The 24,592-nt window shown below is 37.9% G+C and overlaps 1 long non-coding RNA gene and 1 pseudogene across 1 annotated transcript in view; one reads left to right on the top strand and one right to left on the bottom strand.

The window, feature by feature from the left end:
• LOC144340987 (uncharacterized) overlaps window positions 1-24,592 on the bottom strand; it is a 124,228-nt gene that overhangs the window by 69,031 nt on the left and 30,605 nt on the right. The gene's annotated exons all lie outside the window — the stretch shown is intronic.
• LOC709718 (large ribosomal subunit protein eL6 pseudogene) lies at window positions 9,434-10,300 on the top strand (annotated as a pseudogene).

Here is a 24,592-nt window from a genome sequence, read left to right as displayed (position 1 = left end):
TTGCTCCTTCTACCTCTTTTTTTTGATGGGACACTAGTAAGGAATCATTTTCACTATCTAGTTCCAGAACACTTTCGTCACCCCAAAAGAAATCCTGTAGCCATCATGTAGTCACTTCTCTTTCCTCCTTACCCCCAAACCCTGAAAATGATTGTTCAACATGGTGAATATAAAAAACGCCACTGAGTTGTACACTTTAAAAAAGTTAAAATGGTGAATTCAATGTTATTAGTCAACCTTTGAGTCTCAACTGAAATTTTGGGCCTTAGACTGTAAGGTCAAGGTGGCTGGCCAAGAAAAAAGAAAGAAAGAAAAAAATTTCAAAAAAAAAATGCTGTTCAAAATTGATAATTTATATTCTTTTAAAGTTTAGTTTCTCCTTAAAGTAGAAGCTTCTTGCCAAACATTTGCAATGGGTGTGATTTTATCTTAAAAATCCAAGTAAAAGAACGTTTGAGGACTCTTCCCCTTTTATTACATATAATAGCGTATGATGATAATCAATTTGCTTATTCTTTCAGAAAGTTATTTAGCTCAGTAGATACTAAGAGGTGCCACCAAATAAAAATTTCTATAATTGATTTAAAAGCAGTGATTTGGATCATACAATTAGGTCTAATTATTGTATTTATTTTATTAAATTGCAAACTTACTAAAATAACATTGGCATATTCTCTGTCATAGATTTGTGGTAGCTGTGTCCAAAATTGTTACTCCTCAAACAATAAATTTCATCTGTAAGTCTTTTTGCCAGTAGAATTCTAGACCTGAATGACATCAATTTAAATAGGTTATTACACTGATTCTAAACTCTTCTGCCTCATTGTAGTAAAAACTGGTCCAACTCAAAAAGGCCACATCTACCCAGCAGCTTGCCCATTGTCTCAGCCCAAAATCTCCTTAAGCTGATAAGCAACTTCAGCAAAGTCTCAGGATACAAAATTAATGTGCAAAAATCACAAGCATTCTTATACACCAGTAACAGACAAACAGAGAGCCAAATCAGGAATGAACTTCCATTCACAATTGCTTCAAAGAGAATAAAATACCTAGGAATCCAACTTACAAGGGATGTAAAGGACCTCTTCAAGGAGAACTACAAACCACTGCTCAGTGAAATCAAAGAGGACACAAACAAATGGAAGAACATACCATGCTCATGGATAGGAAGAATCAATATCGTGAAAATGGCCATACTGCCCAAGGTAATTTATAGATTCAATGCCATCCCCATCAAGCTACCAATGAGTTTCTTCACAGAATTGGAAAAAACTGCTTTAAAGTTCCTATGGAACCACAAAAGAGCCTGCATCTCCAAGACAATCCTAAGTCAAAAGAACAAAGCTGGAGGCATCACGCTACCTGACTTCAAACTATACTACAAGGCTACAGTAACCAAAACAGCATGGTACTGGTACCAAAACAGAGAGATAGACCAATGGAACAGAACAGAGTCCTCAGAAATAATACCACACATCTACAGCCATCTGATCTTTGACAAACCTGAGAGAAACAAGAAATGGGGAAAGGATTCCCTATTTAATAAATGGTGCTGGGAAAATTGGCTAGCCATAAGTAGAAAGCTGAAACTGGATCCTTTCCTTACTCCTTATACGAAAATTAATTCAAGATGGATTAGAGACTTAAATGTTAGACCTAATACCATAAAAATCCTAGAGGAAAACCTAGGTAATACCATTCAGGACATAGGCATGGGCAAAGACTTCATGTCTAAAACACCAAAAGCAACAGCAGCAAAAGCCAAAATTGACAAATAGGATCTCATTAAACTAAAGAGCTTCTGCACAGCAAAAAAAAAAACTACCATCAGAGTGAACAGGCAACCTACAGAATGGGAGAAAATTTTTGCAATCTACTCATCTGACAAAGGGCTATTATCCAGAACCTACAAAGAACTCAAACACATTTACAAGAAAAAAACAAACAACCCCATCAAAAAGTGGGCAAAGGATATGAACAGACATTTCTCAAAAGAAGACATTCATACAGCCAACAGACACATGAAAAAATGCTCATCATCACTGGCCATCAGAGAAATGCAAATCAAAACCACAATGAGATACCATCTCACACCAGTTAGAATGGCGATCATTAAAAAGTCAGGAAACAACAGGTGCTGGAGAGGATGTGGAGAAATAGGAACACTTTTACACTGTTGGTGGGATTGTAAACTAGTTCAACCATTATGGAAAACAGTATGGCGATTCCTCAAGGATCTAGAACTAGATGTACCATATGACCCAGCCATCCCATTACTGGGTATATACCCAAAGGATTATAAATCATGCTGCTATAAAGACACATGCACATGTATGTTTATTGCGGCACTATTCACAATAGCAAAGACTTGGAATCAACCCAAATGTCCATCAGTGACAGATTGGATTAAGAAAATGTGGCACATATACACCATGGAATACTATGCAGCCATAAAAAAGGATGAGTTTGTGTCCTTTGTAGGGACATGGATGCAGCTGGAAACCATCATTCTTAGCAAACTATCACAAGAACAGAAAACCAAACACCGCATGTTCTCACTCATAGGTGGGAACTGAACAATGAGATCACTTGGACTCAGGAAGGGGAACATCACACACCGGGGCCTATCATGGGGAGGGGGGAGGGGGGAGGGATTGCATTGGGAGTTATACCTGATGTAAATGACGAGTTGATGGGTGCAGCACACCAACATGGCACAAGTATACATATGTAACAAACCTGCACGTTATGCACATGTACCCTACAACTTAAAGTATAATAATAATAAATAAATTTAAAAAAAAAAAAGAAAAGAAAAGAAAGTGCAATCATGCTCTCTAAGCACTAGTAGCACAATCATTGATTTTAGAATCAATGGGACACCAGGGTCACACTAGATCTCTGCTTGGCAGCCGGAAAATGGGTTAGAACATTTTAAACTTTATAAAATCAAAGCAAGTAAACATTAAATTACATAAAATCATATCTGTTTTGGCTGCTTGTATCTTAAAGTCAACTGAAAGCAGACATGAAATGCCAACATTCAACTTCAGGAATTTGAGAACTAGCCAGCCATCCCTGACCTTATAGTCTAATGTCTGATTCCAATTGAGAGCCAAATGTTGATTTCTTCTAAAGAACTCTTTTTTAGATATTTCATTTTGAAATTTTTATCAGTTTTCAAAAACTGGAATCCTGGGTTGCAGGCTGAAATATGAGCGTATTCCCTCAAAACACTCACAGCAAAAAGCCCAGCGTTGTTTTATAAGCAACAACTTGACAAATGCTGAATTTATAGCTGTGATAGTAGGTAAAATATGCTTGGTGGAATAAATGCTAAGTGGCAGTTTGATCTCATCATTAAGTGACAAGGTAGAGATATTAATTTTTTTCAAATTCATACGGATTTAGATGAGATTATACTAAGTAACAGAAAATTTGTTCTTTGAATTTTTTCTAAGCAGCTCCTGGCCCCTTAATGCCCTTCCACTGATGCTTTTAACAGGATTAACTTGTGAAAGTAGTGGCAGATTGTAAAGAATATTTGCCCTTAGTCTTTGTGATATAGTTTAAGAGAGTCAATGTTAAGTTACAGTGTTTTTTGTTTTACTTTTGTAGACATCTCTAACCCTGAATAGCTAAAATTCTAGCACACTGTACACAATTTGTACTTAACTTTCTTTGTCACTTTAATTTTTTTTTTGACAGATGGCTGTTGCCAAGAATCAGCTTGGGTGGGGAGCTAAAGTTCCAAGAAATATAAGAAGTTGCATGCATAGCTGATATCCCTCAGGTTTTTTTCCTGCACTCCAAATGATAAACAGAGACCTGAGCCAGAGCTCCTGCCTTCTGGGATGGCCCTTACCAATGACGGCTTTGTCTCTTGACTGAGTCCCAGGTCCCCAGTCTGTAAATCAGACATAATTTTGTTTGTCATCCCCTTTACTTCACCAAGGGATTTTAAGGATTGCAAAACCACATAGCACTTGACAATACAAAATGCTATAGTAATGGTTAAAATGAAGAATTACCGTGTCCTGCCAATGAGTAATCTACTCTCAGGGAGTAAGTTAAGCATCTGGGATGTGAATTAACTCTCTCCCGCCATCAGGGCACCATTTTTAGCTGAAGGCTGGAGGGTATAAAAATGTATATTATTCCTACATGAGACCAAAATACTTCTGCCCTTCCCACTATGCTAACATTTTATAACTAAAAATTTACTAGAAGATATTAGACAGTCTTGGCAAAGTCTAAAAATTAAGTCTAGAAAATTATTATAGCTTAATATGTAATTATCGAAGCAATCACCAATGTTTATTCCTTTAAAATAAAACAAAATGAAATCTTTTCCTTCCTTCAGGTTTTCCTCCCTGAAATCATCAAAGACTGAAAGCATGAACAATAATATTACAGTTTTCCTTTGCAGCTCATTATAGCTTTATGATTTATGAATTTATACAAACTTATTTTTATTCTATTAAATTATTATCACTACAAAGTGACATGTGTTCTTTACATTTACAATGTATTTTCTAAGTTAATAATCCATTTATCTTTGTTAGCTAAGGCTGCTGTGACAAAATACCACAAACTAAGTGTCTTACACAACAGAGAGTGTTGTCTCATGATCTAGAGACTAGAAAACCCAGATCAAGTTGCTGACAGAGTTGGTTCCTTCGGAGGCCTGTGAAGGAGGGTCCGTCCGGGTCTCTTTCCTAGCTGCTAGTGGTTTGTCTGCAATCTTTGAAGTTCCCGAGTTTCTTCTCCATCACCCTGATCTCTGTCTTCATCTTCACATGGTGTTCTCCCTGTGTGCATGCCTGTGTCCAGATTTCTCTTATATGTAAAAACACCCAACATAATGGATTAGGGACCCACCTTACTCCAGTATGACCTCATCTTACATTAACTAATTACATCTGCAACAACCCTATTTCCAAATAAGGTCACATTCTGAGGTAGTAGAAATTAAGACTTCAAGTATGAATTTGGAGAGGGGAGACATAATTCTAATCATGGCATAACTTTATTAACTCTAAATTAAATGTATTGATGTAACAAAAGACCATAACTGATTACAGTTAAATTTATATTTGAGACCGTGTTTATTTTTTGACAGTCCACATGACTTTTTAGATTTTAATCGTATCTCCTTTCAGATTTCCCTCCTCATGTCTATAGTGTTCTCATTGATTTCACTCAGGTGTCTTAGGAAAGATGCTCTTCTCTATGCCTTTTAGAGTAATTTCTGCATTTTTAGGGTCCATAGTTCCATTACCATTTTGGGGGTTAGCACTTAGTACATGTGTTATGTATTATCTATTCACTCCAAAATTTGTACATTCTTGAAAGCCAGGCACTTGAAGCCAAGGTTTTAATCTGTCTGGCAGTAGATATATAATTCTGGACCAGTGAGTTTCTGTATATGTAAATAAATTAATAATGTTTTAATGGAGTTTTAGAGAGGATCAAATAAGATACTGAAAATAAAGTAGGAAACACTCTTAGCATAATGCTGAGACTTGGCTCAGGTAATTTTCTTGTTTTTATTTCATTATTCAAGATGGCCAAGTGTTATCTGCAAATTGTATGGAAAACTATGCAACCCTTTTTCCAGGTCATTTAACAAAATTTACATAAGATTGTGTCAGTTTTTTTTTTCTTTTTTAGGTTGCTATACCAAATGCTCCCTTCTCAAAATTTCAAATAGCTTTAAAGAACAAATACTTTTTTTTTTGCTTTATCCTTTTTTCTTTTCCTTTTGTATTAGCTGTATTTCAGCTAATAATACAATTAATACAATACAATAATTGTATTAACAAATACAATTAGCTGTATTTCTGCTCCTGTCACACATTTTTTCCTTATTCCAGGATCCAGGCTGAAAATGGAGCCTAAAGACCTTATTGAGAACGTCCTATCTTTGTGACAGAGGAAAGGAGACCAATCCAAAACCAACAGTGTACCTTGCAGCTTCTGCACACAACTGACATACTATTTCTTCTACTCACATTCCTTTGGTTAGAGCAAATCATTTGAACAATTATGGTGTAAGAGATAGGGAAGTATATGCCTTCCATAGAAAGACACTGAAATTCACATGATGAAATGTAGAAATGTGTAATCTTCCAACAAGGGAGGAGGCAGAAAATAATTTGGAACATAACACAGCCTACCATAAAAACCAGTCACAATTCTGATACCCGAAAAACATCAATATTAGTAATTTTCTCTTCATAGGTGTGCCCTTTTATTTCTACTTAGGCTTTTTTTTTGTTGTTTGTAATCTCTTAGAAAAACAATAATTGTAGTGTTGAAATGACTACAATTCTTTGACCTCATGGAAGCCTCTTCAAAAAACATCTAATCAGCATACTTTCATCCACATGCATGATTACTTTCTTCAAACTCCTAAACCAACATAGTGTTTCCTTATATAGAGATTCATATTGACTTTCCTGTAATTTATATCTGAATAATTAGTGGTCTGTTAGACATCTTTTGCTTTTGCCTACTTTGGAAAACTTCCTGACTTTTGGTAATAGTGCCCCATTTAAAAAATTACCTGTTAACAAAAGTAAACCAAAAATAAAATTCTTAGGATCCTCCAACCATCTGAATGGACTTTCTCCTGGGCCAGGGCACTCTAAAATTTAACCTGAAAGCTGGTTCAGGCCATGATGGGAAATGGGGGTTAGACATGCCTCATTTACCCTCCAGCATTAACATCAACACAGACCTTAAAAATCTGATTTAAAAAAAAATTTACAATCTATTTTCTCTGAAGTGTGCTACCTGGAGGCTTCATCTGCACGATAAAACTTTGGTCTCCACAGCCTTTTATCATAACCCAGACATTCCTTGCCATTCCTTTCTATTGACAATAACTCTTTCAACCAATTGCCAATGAGGAAAATTTTGAATCTACATCTAAGTATGACCTGGAACCCTCCCTCACCCCCATTCTCCCACTTCAAATTGTCCCGCCTTCTAGACTGGACAAATGTACTCAGGATCTCCTGAGGGCTGTGTCACGGGTCCTGGTCACTCATATTTGGCTCAGAATAAATCTCTTCAAATATTTTACAAAGTTAGACTCTTAGTATCAACAGCATTTTCAGTCTTTGTGTCTCATTTGGGTATTCTGCACTCTAAAGAGTCACAATAATTGGTTCTTAGGCAGATATATGACTCAAATTGAGCTAATCAGAGCAAACAGATGTGAGCCTGACAACTTTTACAGGAACTATGAGGAAAGACTGTCTCTCTCAGGGGGTTTATTAACTACTAAGATTCATCCCTGGAGCTACTGGTGACCCTCTGGCCACCATGAGAATATAGCTTATATGAGAATACTTCATATCAGAGAAAAGAATTACTGACAGTGGAAGAGAAAATGAGAAGATTAACAGGATTGTTTAAGTACCTAGATACAACCTTAAATGAAGCTCAACCTCCTTAACTTCTATTTTTTGCTTAAACTGATTAGATTTCTGTCATATGCAACCAAAATGGTCTTGACTCATGTATTCAATTTTCTAGCTTTTTTCCGGATTATCAGGGAGATGTGAATATATGCTTCCTGTTTCGTTCCACCCTCCCTTTTCTTCTGTAAGATTTTTTATTTGATCAAAGTTGTATACAACTGTCTTTTATTCTTCACTCCTTTTATATAAATTTAGTATAACCAAAAATTATTAAATAAATCTATGATAAGAAAATTTTATTTCTGATCTTCATGATGGAAAGAAATAAACTAATTTTAACGAAAAAGTATTTGCTATATATTATATTCAAGCTCTAAGAGAGTGAAGTGGCAGTATGGAATCAAGGAAAAGAATAGAATTTGGAATTGTAAATCAAAGAAAATGACTGAGGTGAGTCTCCATCATTTTAGAGGTTTATTTCATTAAGATTGAGGATATGCCCAGGAAAAAGGAACACAAAACCACAAGAAACATCTCTGATTCGTGCTTTTTCCAAAGAGGGTTTTGGGATATATATATTAAAAGGGAAAGGACAAGCAGTAGGGGAAAGAAGAAGGAAAAGAAAAAGGAAGGGTAGATAAGGTAGAAAAAAGGCACAAACAGTTTCATTTCTTTTAGTCTTTGATCATTTACTGAATCCACATTTTACATGTACGAGGAGGAAGTGGGAAAATAGTTATGCATTTCTCTGGTACTCAGTGAATTTTTCCAGAAGTCAGCACAGAGCAGAAGAAACTATCATATGTGCATTTGTCTCAGGTGAGTTGTGCACAGGGGAGGGTTGACTTGTAAGTCCTGTCCTTTGTCCAGTACTTGTGAAAATAAGCTGTTAACTTACATTGTCAGTGTGAAATTCAACAGAACTGTTTTAGGGAAAAGACCTTGAGGCCCACAAGGAATTGTGAGCAAATTGTGAGACAGGTATGTAGCCTTTTATCTTTGTAGCTATCTATTTAGGAAGAAAATGCGGGGCAGTTTTGCATGATGCAGCTCCCAGATTGACTTTTTCCTTTGGCTTAGTGAGTATGTGGTCCCACGATTTTATTTTCCTCTCATAGAATTAATGAACGTGAGTTAGAAATCTGGTTCGTGTACTTATTAGCAGTGTGACCAGAGGGAATGATTTATACTTCATAGATAAAGTCTTAATTTTTTTATTGGGGATAATACTAGAAATTTAACAGCTATTGTAGTGAGCAAATGAAATAGTTTTTGTGACAAATAATATAAAGTTTTATAAAAATTACCACTATTCTTACCACTGGACCAAAGTGTAGTCCTAGGATTAGGAGCATTTACTTTACCCAGGAGCTCATTAAAAATACAGATTCTCAGATCCTGTCCTACTGAGTAAGACTTTTAGAGTGGTGCTCAGGAATCTATGTTTTAAGGAGCTTTCCATAGAACACTTGTGAGAGTTACAACTGAAAACCATAATCTTAAACTTTCTATATGAATAAAAGAAGCCAATCACCTGGATTTGCTATGATCTATGTTGGTAAGTAGCATTTAGTGAACTATAAGAAGTCCATGTGCCAATAACCTTCTTTCTAGCCACAAAGATAAAATGGACACAGATCTTAAAAATTCAATGCATAAGATAATGGTAAATGAAATACGATAAGGCATAATATGTATAATTATCAAAGAAATGATATACTATGAGATATGAAATTAAGAAGAAAAGATAATTGCACACTACAATTTTCTCAGAGGAACATATAATCTGAGAATAAATTCCTCAAGCTATAGACAGACTTTTGGGGGGGTTAAGTGAATGCAAAGGATTCCAGTTGAAAGAATTACGGTGAAAACAACATAGATGGGCAAGGCTAGGAATAAGTTCAGCATCACTGGAATGTAGAGTGCTTTGCAGGAGAAAAAAAACAAAACCAAAACAAACACACACACACACACACACACACGAACTCTTTCCCATCTGCATGGCCGGTGAAAAAGTTGAGAAGCCAGATACTAAAGAGAAGAAACCCAAAGCCAAGAAGGCTGATGCTGGTGCCAACGTAAAAAAGGGTATCCTCAAGGCTAAAAAGCCCAAGAAGGGGAAGCCCCATTGCAGCCGCAATCCTGTCCTTGTCAGAGGAATTGGCAGGTATTGTCGATCTGCCATGTATTCCAGAAAGGCCATGTACAAGAGGAAGTACTCAGCCGCTAAATCCAAGGGTGAAAAGAAAAAGAAGGAGAAGGTTCTTGCAACTGTTGCAAAACCATTTGGTGGTGACAAGAACAGTGGTACCTGGGTGGTTAAACTTCACAAAACGCCTAGATATTGTCCTACTGAAGATGTGCCTTGAAAGCTATTGATCCACAGCAAAAACCCTTCAGTCAGCATGTGAGAAAACTGTGAGCCAGCAACACCCCCGGGACCATTCTGATCGTCCTCACTGGACACCACAGGTGCAAGAGGGTGGTTTTCCTGAAGCAGCTGGCTAGTAGCTTGTTACTTGTGACTGGACCTCTGGTACTCAATCAGGTTGCTCTACTAAGAACACACCAGAAATTTGTCATTGCCACCTCAACCAAAATTGATATCAGCAATGTAAAAACCCCTAAACACCTTACTGATGCTTACTTCCAGAAGAAGAAACTGTGGAAGCCCAGACACCAAGAAGGTGAGGTCTTCAACACGGAAAAAGAGAAATATGAGATTACACAGCAGCACAAAATTAATCCTAAAGCTGGAGATGCACAGATTTTTACAAAAAATCAAAGCTATTCCTCAGCTCCAGGGCTACCTGCAATCTGTGTTTGCCCTGACAAATGGAACTTAGCCTCACAAATGGGTGTTCTAAACGTCTTAAGAAGAACCTAATTAACTATCTGACCAAAAAAATAAGAAAAAACACAAGAAAGGAGCTTGGGATAAACTAAAAATGGCTTTTGATAACAAGAAAAATTCAAATGATGTTTTTAGCAGTAAGGAATGTATAGTGGGAGAATGGACTAGTGAAAGTACACACACATTAGAACATCATGGTGAAAAGCATGGTTCAGATAGTTCTGCCTCAATTTGAACCCTAAATTACTATTAACTACCTGTTAAATTTAACAGAAATGTAACCATTCTGTGTCAGATGTACAGTGGGAATATATTTGCATATACAGGTTGTTGCTCAGTTGCAGTTATCATAATCCATTCTGGATAGTTTAAGCATGAAGAGAGTTATGCAGAATGTTAAGTGACTTTTGGAAGCACTGGAAGAAGAGAATGGTCTTTATAATAAATGTTTTAAAATGCTGCCCAAAGCCACATTGCAGAACTAGACCACCATGGAAAGAAACGTTTGCTCCTGCCATGATTAGGAAGCTACTGCCATATTGACAAGTCACCACTACATCTCTCAGGTCCAGCATCACAAAATCTCTGCCATACCCTACAACAGGTAAATGGGGACTTCGAGTTCTGTATGTCTCTTGACTTCATTCAGTTCTAATTCAAGTTTTGCGTGAACACATGGGAACAATGCACAAAGTGACATCCGCAACCTGGACTGGAATAGTCTGGGTAATGTGGCATTTAGCTTGCCTACCTCAGCCCAGGAAGGCACGTTGGGAAAAAATTAGAATAAACTTTGAAGGAACCAGTCTACATTATCATCTTCTAATTCCCAGAATTACTGTGAGGACTAGATTCAATTCTCTGTATCAAGCTTTCGGGATGACACAGAATATGCAGCATATAGTAGATGCTCAGGAAGTGGTAGCTTATAAAAGATTTTAGGATCACAGTTTTGAATAAAAAGAAAAAAAAGCAATGGAACCATTTAGAAGACAATTTCTGCAGTTTAGAGTAGAAGAAATAATGACACAGAATGAAAATGAAGGTTGTACATATGAACAAATGAAGAGATACTCATGATATTTCAAGGGCATCATGGACCGGACTCCATGACAGAATGTTAACTGGTAGTTGCAAAGCTGATTGTTCAGATTGCTAATGATTTTCAGTATGAGGCTACTTGTTTTATTTCAGGATGGATGCTGGAAAGGGAACCAAATCAGTTTCAAGTGCCACAATTGATTGTCCATAGCCATTTTGTGTTCTCAGAACTGAAAATTGTTAGGACAGACATCTGAAGAGTTCGTATCAATTTGGCATTCTCTCTGAAACAGTAAATCTCAATAAATATGCCCTAGATGGGTCTTTTGTAACCTAAATGGGTCCTAGATGGTTTGTTTGAATACTTAAATAGTGCTTACCTGTAATAAGAAATGAAACTAATACATTTTTTAAATTGTATAAACTCAAAATATCTCCATTTTAAGGTAGAAGAAGTTATTAGTAGAAGTACTTTAGACCTACTTTCTGCAAGGGATTTATTTCCCTGAAACATGACTACTAGCAAGACCAAAAAATGTGTTAAATCCAAATGCTCAGTAGGACATCCAACTTAACCATGTCATAAAATCTTCCGAAACAATCATTCACTTAGCACCTTGTTCATGTACTTAGTACATGAATAACAGTCGTTTTCTCTGATGCCTGGTCAGAGTCTTTGGCTCTCAATCTTCTGCTGACTTCTATTTAGAGCTTTTTCTTTTTTCCTTTCTTTCATTCACATACAAACAGTGCAGGCTAGTTAGCTTAAGTAATGGCTTTTACTGATCACTGATTTCTGTCTGCCTCAAGGATTGTTTAGTTAGTGCTAAGTACACTTAGTGCATCTGGTTACCCTGACTCATCCTCTGAAGAATGCTGATTCCTCAGGCATGTCTTCAAGACGATTTTTTGAGATGGTTCTAACTTCTGAACCCCCAAGTATGTGGGCCAGGTTAGAGGAGCATTACATCTTCTCGCTTAAGAGCGTTCACTTTAGAAACAATGAGAAGTGACTTAGGATTGTCTTGGAGATGCGGGCTCTTTTTTGGTTCCATATGAACTTTAAAGCAGTTTTTTCCAATTCTTTGAAGAAACTCATTGGTAGCTTGATGGGGATGGCATTGAATCTATAAATTACCTTGGGCAGTATGGCCATTTTCACGATATTGATTCTTCCTATCCATGAGCATGGTATGTTCTTCCATTTGTTTGTGTCCTCTTTGATTTCACTGAGCAGTGGTTTGTAGTTCTCCTTGAAGAGGTCCTTTACATCCCTTGTAAGTTGGATTCCTAGGTATTTGATTCTCTTTGAAGCAATTGTGAATGGAAGTTCATTCCTGATTTGGCTCTCTGTTTGTCTGTTACTGGTGTATAAGAATGCTTGTGATTTTTGCACATTAATTTTGTATCCTGAGACTTTGCTGAAGTTGCTTATCAGCTTCAGGAGATTTTGGGCTGAGACAATGGGGTTTTCCAAATATACAATCATGTCATCTGCAAACAGGGACAATTTGACTTCTTCTTTTCCTAACTGAATACCCTTGATTTCTTTCTCTTGCCTAATTGCCCTAGCCAGAACTTCCAACACTATGTTGAATAGGAGTGGTGAGAGAGGGCATCCCTGTCTTGTGCCAGTTTTCAAAGGGAATTTTTCCAGTTTTTGCCCATTCAGTATGATATTGGCTGTGGGTTTGTCATAAATAGCTCTTATTATTTTGAGGTACGTTCCATCAATACCGAATTTATTGAGCGTTTTTAGCATGAAGGGCTGTTGAATTTTGTCAAAAGCCTTTTCTGCATCTATTGAGATAATCATGTGGTTCTTGTCTTTGGTTCTGTTTATATGCTGGATTATGTTTATTGATTTGCAAATGTTGAACCAGCCTTGCATCCCAGGGATGAAGCCCACTTGATCATGGTGGATAAGCTTTTTGATGTGTTGCTGAATCCGGTTTGCCATCAGAGTGAACAGGCAACCTACAGAATGGGAAAAAATTTTTGCAATCTACTCATCTGACAAAGGGCTAATATCCAGAACCTACAAAGAACTCAAACACATTTACAAGAAAAAAACAAACAACCCCATCCAAAAGTGGGCAAAGGATATGAACAGACATTTCTCAAAAGAAGACATTCATACAGCCAACAGACACATGAAAAAATGCTCATCATCACTGGCCATCAGAGAAATGCAAATCAAAACCACAATGAGATACCATCTCACACCAGTTAGAATGGCGATCATTAAAAAGTCAGGAAACAACAGGTGCTGGAGAGGATGTGGAGAAATAGGAACACTTTTACACTGTTGGTGGGATTGTAAACTAGTTCAACCATTATGGAAAACAGTATGGCGATTCCTCAAGGATCTAGAACTAGATGTACCATATGACCCAGCCATCCCATTACTGGGTATATACCCAAAGGATTATAAATCATGCTGCTATAAAGACACATGCACACGTATGTTTATTGCAGCACTATTAACAATAGCAGACTTGGAATCAACCCAAATGTCCATCAGTGACAGATTGGATTAAGAAAATGTGGCACATATACACCATGGAATACTATGCAGCCATAAAAAAGGATGAGTTTGTGTCCTTTGTAGGGACATAGATGCAGCTGGAAACCATCATTCTTAGCAAACTATCACAAGAACAGAAAACCAAACACCGCATGTTCTCACTCATAGGTGGGAACTGAACAATGAGATCACTTGGACTCAGGAAGGGGAACATCACACACTGGGGCCTATCATGGGGAGGGGGGAGGGGGGAGGGATTGCATTGGGAGTTATACCTGATGTAAATGACGAGTTGATGGGTGCAGCACACCAACATGGCACAAGTATACATATGTAACAAACCTGCACGTTATGCACATGTACCCTACAACTTAAAGTATAATAATAATAAATAAATTAAAAAAAAAGAAACAATGAGAAGTGAATTTCCCATTTCTATACATGTTTTCCTCTTCTACATCGAAAAAATACAGTCAGAATTAGTTAATGATGAAAATGTTAGATGTTATGTGAAAGATAAGAAAATGTTTATATTGTGTCAATGTTATTATTTAATATAGTTATAGAAAAACATAAAATATAATACAAATAAGAAAATTAACACATATTGAACACTTCCTATATACCAGGTATCATGTGGACCACTTTGCATATATTCTTCCAGTTATTCCTTTTAACAATCATGTATGTGAGAGACTATTATCTTCATTTTATAGACAAGCCAACTGAGGATCAGAGATTAAGAAACTAGTCCAGTGTTTCACACATGCAGCTAGGAACTGCTAGCTAGGAAGCTAGCAGTTCAGGTACTCAAATCAGGCAGCCTGATTCCAGTTTCAGGGGAAATTGTGTGTGTGTGTGTGTGTGTGTGTGTGTGTGTGTGTGTGTGTGTGTGTGTGTAATGTGAACTAAGATCTTAATTTCTTAATGCTAATATTAAATTGATTCAATAAGCAGTTTCCTAGGAAAAGCAAATATTAAATGTCACAACAGATGGAGTGCTAATTTGTTGTCTTATTCTGCCTTTTGGATGTTTCAAACTGCTGTTTCCTGCTTCAAAGTGTTGGTTAGGAAAGTCAAAGTTACAAAAAGTGAAAGAGAAAGAATAGAACCAATAAAGGGTAAGTCTATCAGAACACATTTAGGAGACTCTTCGATAAGGGAATGAAAAAGGAATCTTGCTTTTCTCTAAACCTTTTTTTTTTTTTTTTTTTTTTTTTTTTTTTTTTTTTTTGAGACAGAGTCTCACTCTGTTAGCCAGGCTGGAGTGCAATGGTGCAATCTCAGCTCACTGCAACCTCCACTTCCCGAGTTCAAGCAATTCTCCTACCTCAGACACCTGAGAAGCTGGGATTACAGATGTGTGCCACCATGCCCAGCTAATTTTTGTATTTTTAGTAGAAATGGGGTTTCACCATTGTTGGCTTGGCTGGTCTCGAACTCCTGACCTCACATGATCTGCCCTCCTTGGCCTCCCAAAGTGCTGGGATTACAGGCGTGAGCCACCGCGCCCAGCCTTTCTAAAATACTTTTTAAAGAACAAGAGTTTTTGGTCATTTCTGGCAAGATGGCCAAATACGAACAGCTCTAGTCTGCAGCTCCAAGTGAGATCAATGCAGAAGGTGGGTGATTTCTGCGTTTCCAACTGAGATACCCAGTTCATCTCACTGGGACTGGGTAGACAGTGGGTGCAGCCCAAGGAGGGCGAGCCCAAGCAGGGTGGGGCGTTGCCTCACCTGGGAAGTGCAAGGGGTTGGGGAATTCCCTCTATTAGCCAAGGGAAGCCATTAGGGACTGTACCATGAACTCCAGAGCAGATTCTACACTTTTCCCACGGTCTTCTCAACCCACAGACCAGGAGATTCCCTCTGGTGCCTACGCCACCGGGGCCCTGGGTTTCCAGCACAAAACTGGGCAGCCATTTGGACAGACACCAGCTAGCTGCAGGAGTTATTATTATTATTATTATTATTATTTATTTTTTTTTTATTTTTTCATACCTCAGTGGCACCAGGAACGCCAGAGAGACAGAACCGTTTACTCCCCTGGAAACGGGGCTAAAGCCTGGGAGCCAAGTGGTCTGGTTCAGTGCGTCCTACTCCCACAGAGCCCAGCAAGCTAAGATCCACTGGCTTGAAATTGTCGCTGCCAGTACAGCAGTCTGAGCTCAACCTGGGATGCTCGAGCTTGGTGGGTGGAGGGGCGTCTGCCATTGCTGAGGCTTGGGCAGGCGGTTTTACCCTCACAGTGTAAACAAAGATGCCAGGAAGTTCGAACTGGGCAGAGCCCACCACAGCTCAGCAAGGCCACTGTGGCCAGACTGACTCTCCAGGTAGATTATCTCCTGTCTGGGCAGGGTGTCTCTGAAAAACAGGCAGCAGCCCCAGTCAGGGACTTAGAGATAAAACCTGCACCTCCCTGGGACAGAGCACCTGGGGAAAGGGGCGGTTATGGGCACAGCCTCAGCAGACTTAAACATCCCTGTCTGGCAGCCCTGAAGACAGCAGTAGATCTCCCAGCACAGTGTTCAATCTCTGATAATGGACAGACTGTCTCCTCAAGTGGGTCCCTGACGCCCTTGTATCCTGAATGAGAGACACCTCCCAGTAGGGGCCGATAGACACCTCATACAGGAGAGCTCTGGGTGGCATATGGTGGGTGACCCTCTGGGACAAAGCTTCCAGAGGAAGGAACAGGCAGCAATCTTTGCTGTTCTGCAGACTCTGCCAGTGATACCCAGGCAAACAGGGTCTGGAGTGGACCTCCAGGAAAATCCAGCAGACCTACAGCAGAGGGGCCTGACTGTTAGAAGGAAAACTAACAAACAGAAAGGAATAGTCTCAACATCGACAAAAAGGACGTCCATTCAGAGACCCCCTCTGAAGTTCAGTGACTTCAAAGACCAAAGGTAGATAAATCTATGAAGATGAGGAGAAACCAGCACAAAAAGGCTAAAAGTTGCAAAAACCAGAATGTCTCTTCTCCTTCAAAGAATCACAACTCCTCACCAGCAAGGGAACAAAACCAAATGGAGAATGAGTTTGACGAATTGACAGAAGTAGGCTTCAGAAGGTGGGTAACAGCAAACTACTCTGAGCTAAAGAAGCATGTTGTAACCCAATGCAAGAAAGTTAAGAACCTTGAAAAAAGGTTAGAGGACTTGCTAACTAGAATAACCAGTTTAGAGAAGAACGTAAATGACCTGCTGGAGCTGAAAAACACAGCACAAGAACTTCGTGAAGCATACACAATTATCAATAGCTGAATTGATCAAGCAGAAGAAAGGATATCAGAGATTGAAGATCAACTCAATGAAATAAAGTGAGAAGACAAGATTATAGAAAAAAGAATGAAAAGAAATGAACAAAGCCTCCAAGAAATATGGGACTATGTGAAAAGACCAAATCAATGTTTGATTGGTGTACCTGAAAGTGACGGGAAGAATGGAACCAAGTTGGAAAACTCTCTTTGGGATATTATCTAGGAGAACTTCCCCAACCTAGCAAGGCAGGCCAACATTCAAATTCAGGAAATACAGAGAACACCACAAGATAGTCCTCGAGATGAGCAACCCCAAGACCCATAATCCTCAGATTCACCAAGGTTGAAATGAAGGAAAAAAATGTTAAGGGCAGCCACAGAGAAAGGTCGGGTTACTCACAAAGGGAAGCCCATGAGACTAACAGCAGATCTTTCAGCAGAAACCCTACAAGCCAGAAGAGAGTGGGGACCAATATTCAACATTCTTAAAGAAAAGAATTTTCAACCCAGAATTTCGTATCCAGCCAAACTAGGCTTCATACATGAGGGAGAAATAAAATCCTTTACAGACAAGCAAATGCTGAGAGATTTTGTCACCACCAGACCTGCCTTACAAGAGCTCCTGAAGGAAGCACTAAACATGGAAAGGAACAACTGGTAACAGCCACTGCAAAAATGCCAAATTGTAAAGACCATCAATGCTAGGAAGAAACTGCATCAACTAATGAGCAAAATAACCAGCTGACATCATAATGGCAGGATCACATTCACACATAACAATATTAACCTTAAATGTAAATGAGCTAAATATCCCAATTAAAAGACACAGACTGGCAAATTGGATAAAGAGTCAAGACCCATCAGTACACTGTATTCAGGAGACCCATCTCATGTGCAAAGACACACATATGCTCAAAATAAAGGGATGGAGGAATAGTTACCAAGCAAATAGAAAGCAAAAAAGAAAAGAAACAAAAGCTGTGGTTGTAATCCTAGTCTCTGATAAAACAGACTTTAAACCAACAAAGATCAAAAGAGACAAGGACATTACATAATAGTAAAGGGATCAATGCAACAAGAAGAGCTAACTATCCTAAATATATATGCATCCAACACAGGAGCAACCAGATTCATAATGCAAGTTCTTAGTGACCTACAAAGAGACTTAGACTCCCACACAATAATAGTGGGAAAATTTAACACCCCACTGTCAATATTAGATCAACGGGACAGAAAATTAACAAGGACATCCAGGACTTGAACTCAGCTTTGGACCAAGTGGTACTAATAGACATCTACAGAACTCTCCACCACAAATGAACAGAATATATGTTCTTCTCAGCACCACATCACACTTATTCTAAAATTGACCACATAATTGGAAGTAAAACACTCCTTAGCAAGTGTAAAAAATGGAAATCATAACAGTCTGTCAGACCACAGTGCAATCAAATTAGAACTCAGGATTAAGAAACTCACTCAAAACCACACAACTACACGGAAACTGAACAACTTGCTCCTGAATGACTACTGAGTAAATAATGAAAAGAAGGCAGAAATAAATATGTCCTTTGAAACCAATGAAAACAAAGACACAGCATACCAGAATCTCTGGGACACATTTAAAGCAGTGTGTAGAGGGAAATTTATAGCACTAAATGCCCACAAGATAAACAGGAAAGATCTAAAATAGACACCCTACCATCACAATTAAAAGAACTAGAGAAGCAAGAGCAAACAAATTCAAAGGCTGTCTGAAGACAATAAATAACTAAGATCAGAGCAAAACTGAAGGTGATAGAGGCACAAAAAACTCTTCAAAAAATCAATGAATCACAGAACTGGTTTTTTGAAACATCAACAAAATAGATAGACCACTAGCCAGACTAATAAAGAAGAAATGAGAGAAGAATCAAATAGATGCAATAAAAAATGATAAAGGTGATATCATCACCAATCCTACAGAAATACAAACTACCATTAGAGAATACTATAAACACCTCTACACAAATAAACTAGAAAATCTGGAAGAAATGGATGAATTCCTGGACACATACACCCTCCCAAGACTAAACCAGGAAGAAAACAAATCCCTGAATAAACCAATAACAAGTTCTGAAATTGAGGCAGCAATTAATAGCCTACCAATAAAAAAAAGTCCAGGACCAGATGGATTCGCAGCTGAATTCTACTAGCGGTACAAAAAGAAACTGGTACCATTTCTTCTGAAACTACTCCAAAAAATAGACAAACAGGGAATCATCCCTAACTCATTTTATGAGGCCAGCATCATCCTGATACCAAAACCTGGCAGAGACACAACCAAAAAAGAAAATTTCAGGCCACTATCCCTGCTAAACATCCATGAGAAAATCCTGAATAAAATACTGACAAACCAAATCCAGCAGCACATCAAAAAGCTTGTCCACCAGGATCAAGTCAACTTCATCCCTGGGATATAAGGTTGTTTCAACATACTCAAATCAATAAACGTATCCATCACATAAACAGAACCAATGACAAAAACAACATGATTATCTCAATAGATGCAGAAAAGGCCTTCAGCAAAATTCAACAGCACTTCATGCTAAAAACTCTCAATAAACTAGGTAATGATGGAATGTATCTCAAAGTAATAAGAACTATTTATGACAAACCCACAGCCAATATCATACTGAATGGGCAAAAACTGGAAGCTTTTCCCTTGAAAACCAGCGCAAGACAAGGATGCCCTCTCTCACCACTCCTATTCAACACAGTGTTGGAAGTTCTGGCTAGGGCAATCAGGCAAGAGGAAGAAAGAAAGGATATTCAATTAGGAAAAGAGGAAGTCAAATTGTCTCCGTTTGCAGATGATGTGTTTGTATACTTAGAAAACCCCATCATCAGAGCCCAAAATCTCCTTAAGCTGATGAGCAACTTCAACAAAGCCTCAGGATACAAAATGTGTGAAAATCACCAGCATTCCTATACACCAATAACAGAAAACAGAGAGCCAAATCATGAGTGAACTCCCATTCACAATTGCTACAAAGAGAATAAAAGAGCTAGCAATACAACTTACAAGGGATGTGTAGGACCTCTTCAAGGAGAACTACAAACCACTGCTCAAGGAAATAAGAGAGGCCACAAACAAATGGAAGACATTCTATGCGCATAGATAGGAAGAATCAATATCATGAAAATGGCCATACTGCCCAAAGTAATATATAGATTCCATGCTATCCCCATCAAACTACCCTTGATGTTCTTTGCAGAATTGGAAAAAAAAAAAAAAAAAAAAAAAAACTACTTTAAATTTCGTGTGGAACTAAAAAAGAGCCCACATAGCCAAGACAATCCTAAGCAAAAGGAATAAAGCTGGAGGCATCACACTACCTGACTTCAAACTATATTACAAAGCTATGGTAATAAAAACAGCTGTACTCATACCAAAACAGATGTATAGACCAGAAATAATGCCACACATCTGCAACCATCTGAACTTTGACAAACCTGACAAAAACAAATAATGGGGAAAGGATTCCCTATTTAATAAATGGTGTTGGGAACACTGGCTAGCCATATGCAGAAAGCTGAAACTGGATCCTTTCCTTACGCCTTATGGAAAAATTAACCCAAGATGGATTAAAGACTTAAATGTAAATCCTAAAACCATAAAAACCCTAAAAAAAGACCTAGGCAGTACCATTTGGGACATAGGCATGGGCAAAGACTTCATGACTAAAACACAAAAAGCAATGGCAACAAAAGCCAAAATTGATAGAGTGAACAGGCAACCTACAGAATTGGAGAAAAAGTTTGCAATCTATCCATCTGACAAAGGGCTAATATCCAGAATCTACAAAAATCTTAAACAAATTTATAAGAAAAAGCAACCCCCTCAAAAAGTGAGCAAAGGGTATGAACAGACAGTTCTCAAAAGAAGACATTTATGCGTCCAACAAATATATGAATAAAAGTTCATCATCACTGGTCATTAGAGAAATGCAAATGAAAACCACAATCAGATACCATCTCACACCAGTTAGAATGGCGATCATTAAAAAGTCAGGAAATAACACATGCTGGAGAGGATGTGAAGAAATTGGAATACTTTTACACTGTTGGAGAATGTAAATTAGTTCAACTATTGTGGAAGACAGTGTGGTGATTCCTCAAAGATTTAGAACTAGAAATACCATTTGATACAACAATCCCGTTACTGGGTATATACCTGAAGGATTATAAATCATTTTACAATAAGGGCACATGCACATGTATGTTTATCACAGCACTGTTCACAATAGCAAAGACTTGGAACCAACCCAAATGCCCATCAATGATAGACTAGATATACACCATGGAACACTATGCAGCTGTAAAAAATGATGAGTTCCTGTCCTTTGCAGGGACATGGATATAGCTGGAAGCCATTATTCTCAGCAAACTAACACAAGAACAGAAAACCAGATACTGCATGTTCTCACTCATAACTGGGAGTTGAACAATGAGAACACATGGACACAGGGAGGAGAACATCACATACCAGGGTCTTTCAGAGGTTGGGAGGCTATGGGAGGGATAGCATTAGGAGAAATACCTAATGTAGATGATGGGTTGATAGGTGTAGCAAACCACCATGGCACGTATATACCTATGTAACAAACCTGCAAGTTTTGCACATGTACCTGAGAATTTACAGTATAATAATAAGAAAAGAACAAGAGTTTTTAAGGGTAAAAAATGTGTTTATCCCATTCTTTATGCAGAATTTTGTAATATGTGTTGCAATATAATGTAGCATACATTAACAGCTCCTGCATTTGAAGAATTCAGGTACTCAACTATCAGTTCTTTGCTTTTCTTTCTTTATTTCATATTTAAACACAGAAAGCAGTAAATTGAGGCCAATGAAATGTGTACTCCAAAACCTGTGGCCAAGCAGAGCAATTTCCCGCATGTTCAGCACTCCTAGAATCCATACGGACGCTTTAAAACAAAGAGACACATGAGCTACCAGACAGCATCTTAGGCTGCATTCCACCAAACTATTATTGTAACTTCTAGTGGTCACTACCAGAGAAGGCATCTATGCAACTCCCCTTTGATTTCTTGCCATTTCCATGTTTTGCAATAGTTCATGGCAGCTTAGCAAGCTAAAGGCTTTGTCTGATTAAATCCTAGGCTTCTTTTTGTTTCTCTTTGGCCCAACTTATGACAGTGAAGCCAGCTTGAAGGGCCCAGCCTGGCAGGGTACATCCCCAGTGATTTATGCAGTGTCACTTTCTTGATGATTAACCTGAATAAATCATGCTGGTCTTTTCAGCAGTGATATAGCTGCCCTTTATATGCTTATCAATTTTCAGGGCAAGGAGAAATTAGCCCAGTTCTCCCATTGATCTTGTGAAGAAAATTGTACCTCACAGCAGGGATTCTACTGACAAACAATGAGAACAGTACAAATAACTTACTGGTTTACTTTTTAATCAATAAAGTTTCTCACAATGCATTATTCTAGCAATTGGCCTAAATCACTGTGCCTATAACTGTTGTTTTCAAAACCTTTTAATCTAATTGGAAAATCTTCCTTTGTACTAGTAATAAACACTCACTAAACTGTCTGCACCTAATTGATCTATAGTAATTTATGGGTGCTCCCTACTGTTTTTCCCCTCTTTAATCAGAGAGACCACTTTATGTCTTTAACTAATGAATTCTAAGAATCCACCCAGTAGATCTGATCAAATGTCACTAGTGAATAAATCTTCATTAACACTGGCAGGTTCTGAACCTGGTCTCCATCTTGATTTAATTATTGTCTCACAACTGTACTCTCATCAGGTTTTCTCCATTTCTTCAAATAATGCCTTCATCACCAGATCTACTTGTAAAGCACAACCCCCTGCCGTTAAGAGTCTGTGCCAGTCCTAGGAATGAAAGCAGAGCCGACTCACTAGTATGATCAATACCACGTCACCCAGTTGTGGACATTGTAGTTGCTATTTCAGCTTCCTCTGCATCCTTTTCTGCATCCACTTTTGCCTGTATAAAGACATGCATGCTTCTATCAATTAATCTGGTAAATTAATTTATGCTACCCCCCATCAGAAAAGTACATACACCAATAAACTGTTAAGAGGAAAACATATATTCACAATAGGTCATTATCTCTATAGGAAAGTGTTCTTGGGAAATCAGTTTGATGCCATACATTTGTTAAGGTCAGAGCAAATGAAGTTAGATAATACTAAGTGTGGTGGGATGTCACAAAGCTGGCACCTACCAGTGACCAGCCAGATCCACTGAAAGGACTCCATCAACTATGTTCACATTAAACTGACAGATCACTTATTTTCCTGAACTGTTTTCAGGAATACTGACTGATGAGGTTTATTTTGAACACTGCTTGTTATCCCACCTGCTTCATTTTGAAATCATGTCCTCATGCTATCATTTATATTGTCCTCATGCTATCATTTATATAGTTCTAAAAAAGTATGCCATCCATAAATGACTCACATACATTAAATTGAAAAAACAGAAATAGATGCTGCCATGCAGGAGAGAGCAACAATATTAGCCATGATAGTTAGTTTAATTGCTAGTTAACAAATATGTATGTAGAATTTACTGTGGGCCAAATACTCTTCTAAACACTTTGCAGGTTTTAATCATCCACACAATCCCAAAAATCTGCTTATTTAAAAATCTTATTTCCCAGATGAGAGAACTGAGGCACAGAGAGTTTGAGTGTCTTGCTATAGTCACACAATTAACAAATGGCAGAACTGGGATTTGAGTCCAGGTAGACATGTTTTGGAAGTAATTATTTTTTCTCTAAACTATGCTGTTTGCACAACAGAACGTTTGACTTGTTTCTGAGTTCTAGGGTATAGGACAAAAATGGAGCATAATGATAGCTCAGGAAATCCTGATATTTAGTCATAAAAATACGTTCTAGCACATATTCCGTGAACTCTGGTCTTTCATAGTGATCCTCCAAAAAGAGATTCCATAGTTCAAAAAATTTAGGAAACTTTATCCATGTTATGACTCCCTTGGAAATTCACAAACACAGTAGCATGCTAAAGGCTCTGAGAGGATATTCAATGGAGACATAAGTGTAACTAGGTGCAGTGTAGTATTTGCAGACCTACTGGACAGAAAAACAATGTTTTCTGGAAGATTCACTAAAATCTTGCAGATCTAATGACTCATCACGGATCACCGTTATGGAAAAGTAATACTAAAGTCTTGTTTAATGTGGGTCCTTAGAGGAACATTGAATAATCTTTTCAACATTTTCTTGACTCAAATCCATAAAACAAATGCCAAAGTGGTTTTTACATGGTATGGCCATCATTCACTCTTTTATTTTTAACTGAATGTTTAGCATGGAAATAAAATGTGTTAAAGATGGTTCTAAGGGAAGCTAGACTACATATAACCTTCATATGGTCATTAGATGGAATGAAGACAGAATGCCCAAGCTAG

Source organism: Macaca mulatta, chromosome 5 (assembly GCF_049350105.2).
Source record: "Macaca mulatta isolate MMU2019108-1 chromosome 5, T2T-MMU8v2.0, whole genome shotgun sequence".
In the NCBI taxonomy this organism is placed as follows: Eukaryota; Metazoa; Chordata; class Mammalia; order Primates; family Cercopithecidae; genus Macaca; species Macaca mulatta.
This window is presented reverse-complemented; position numbering and strand designations above follow the sequence as displayed.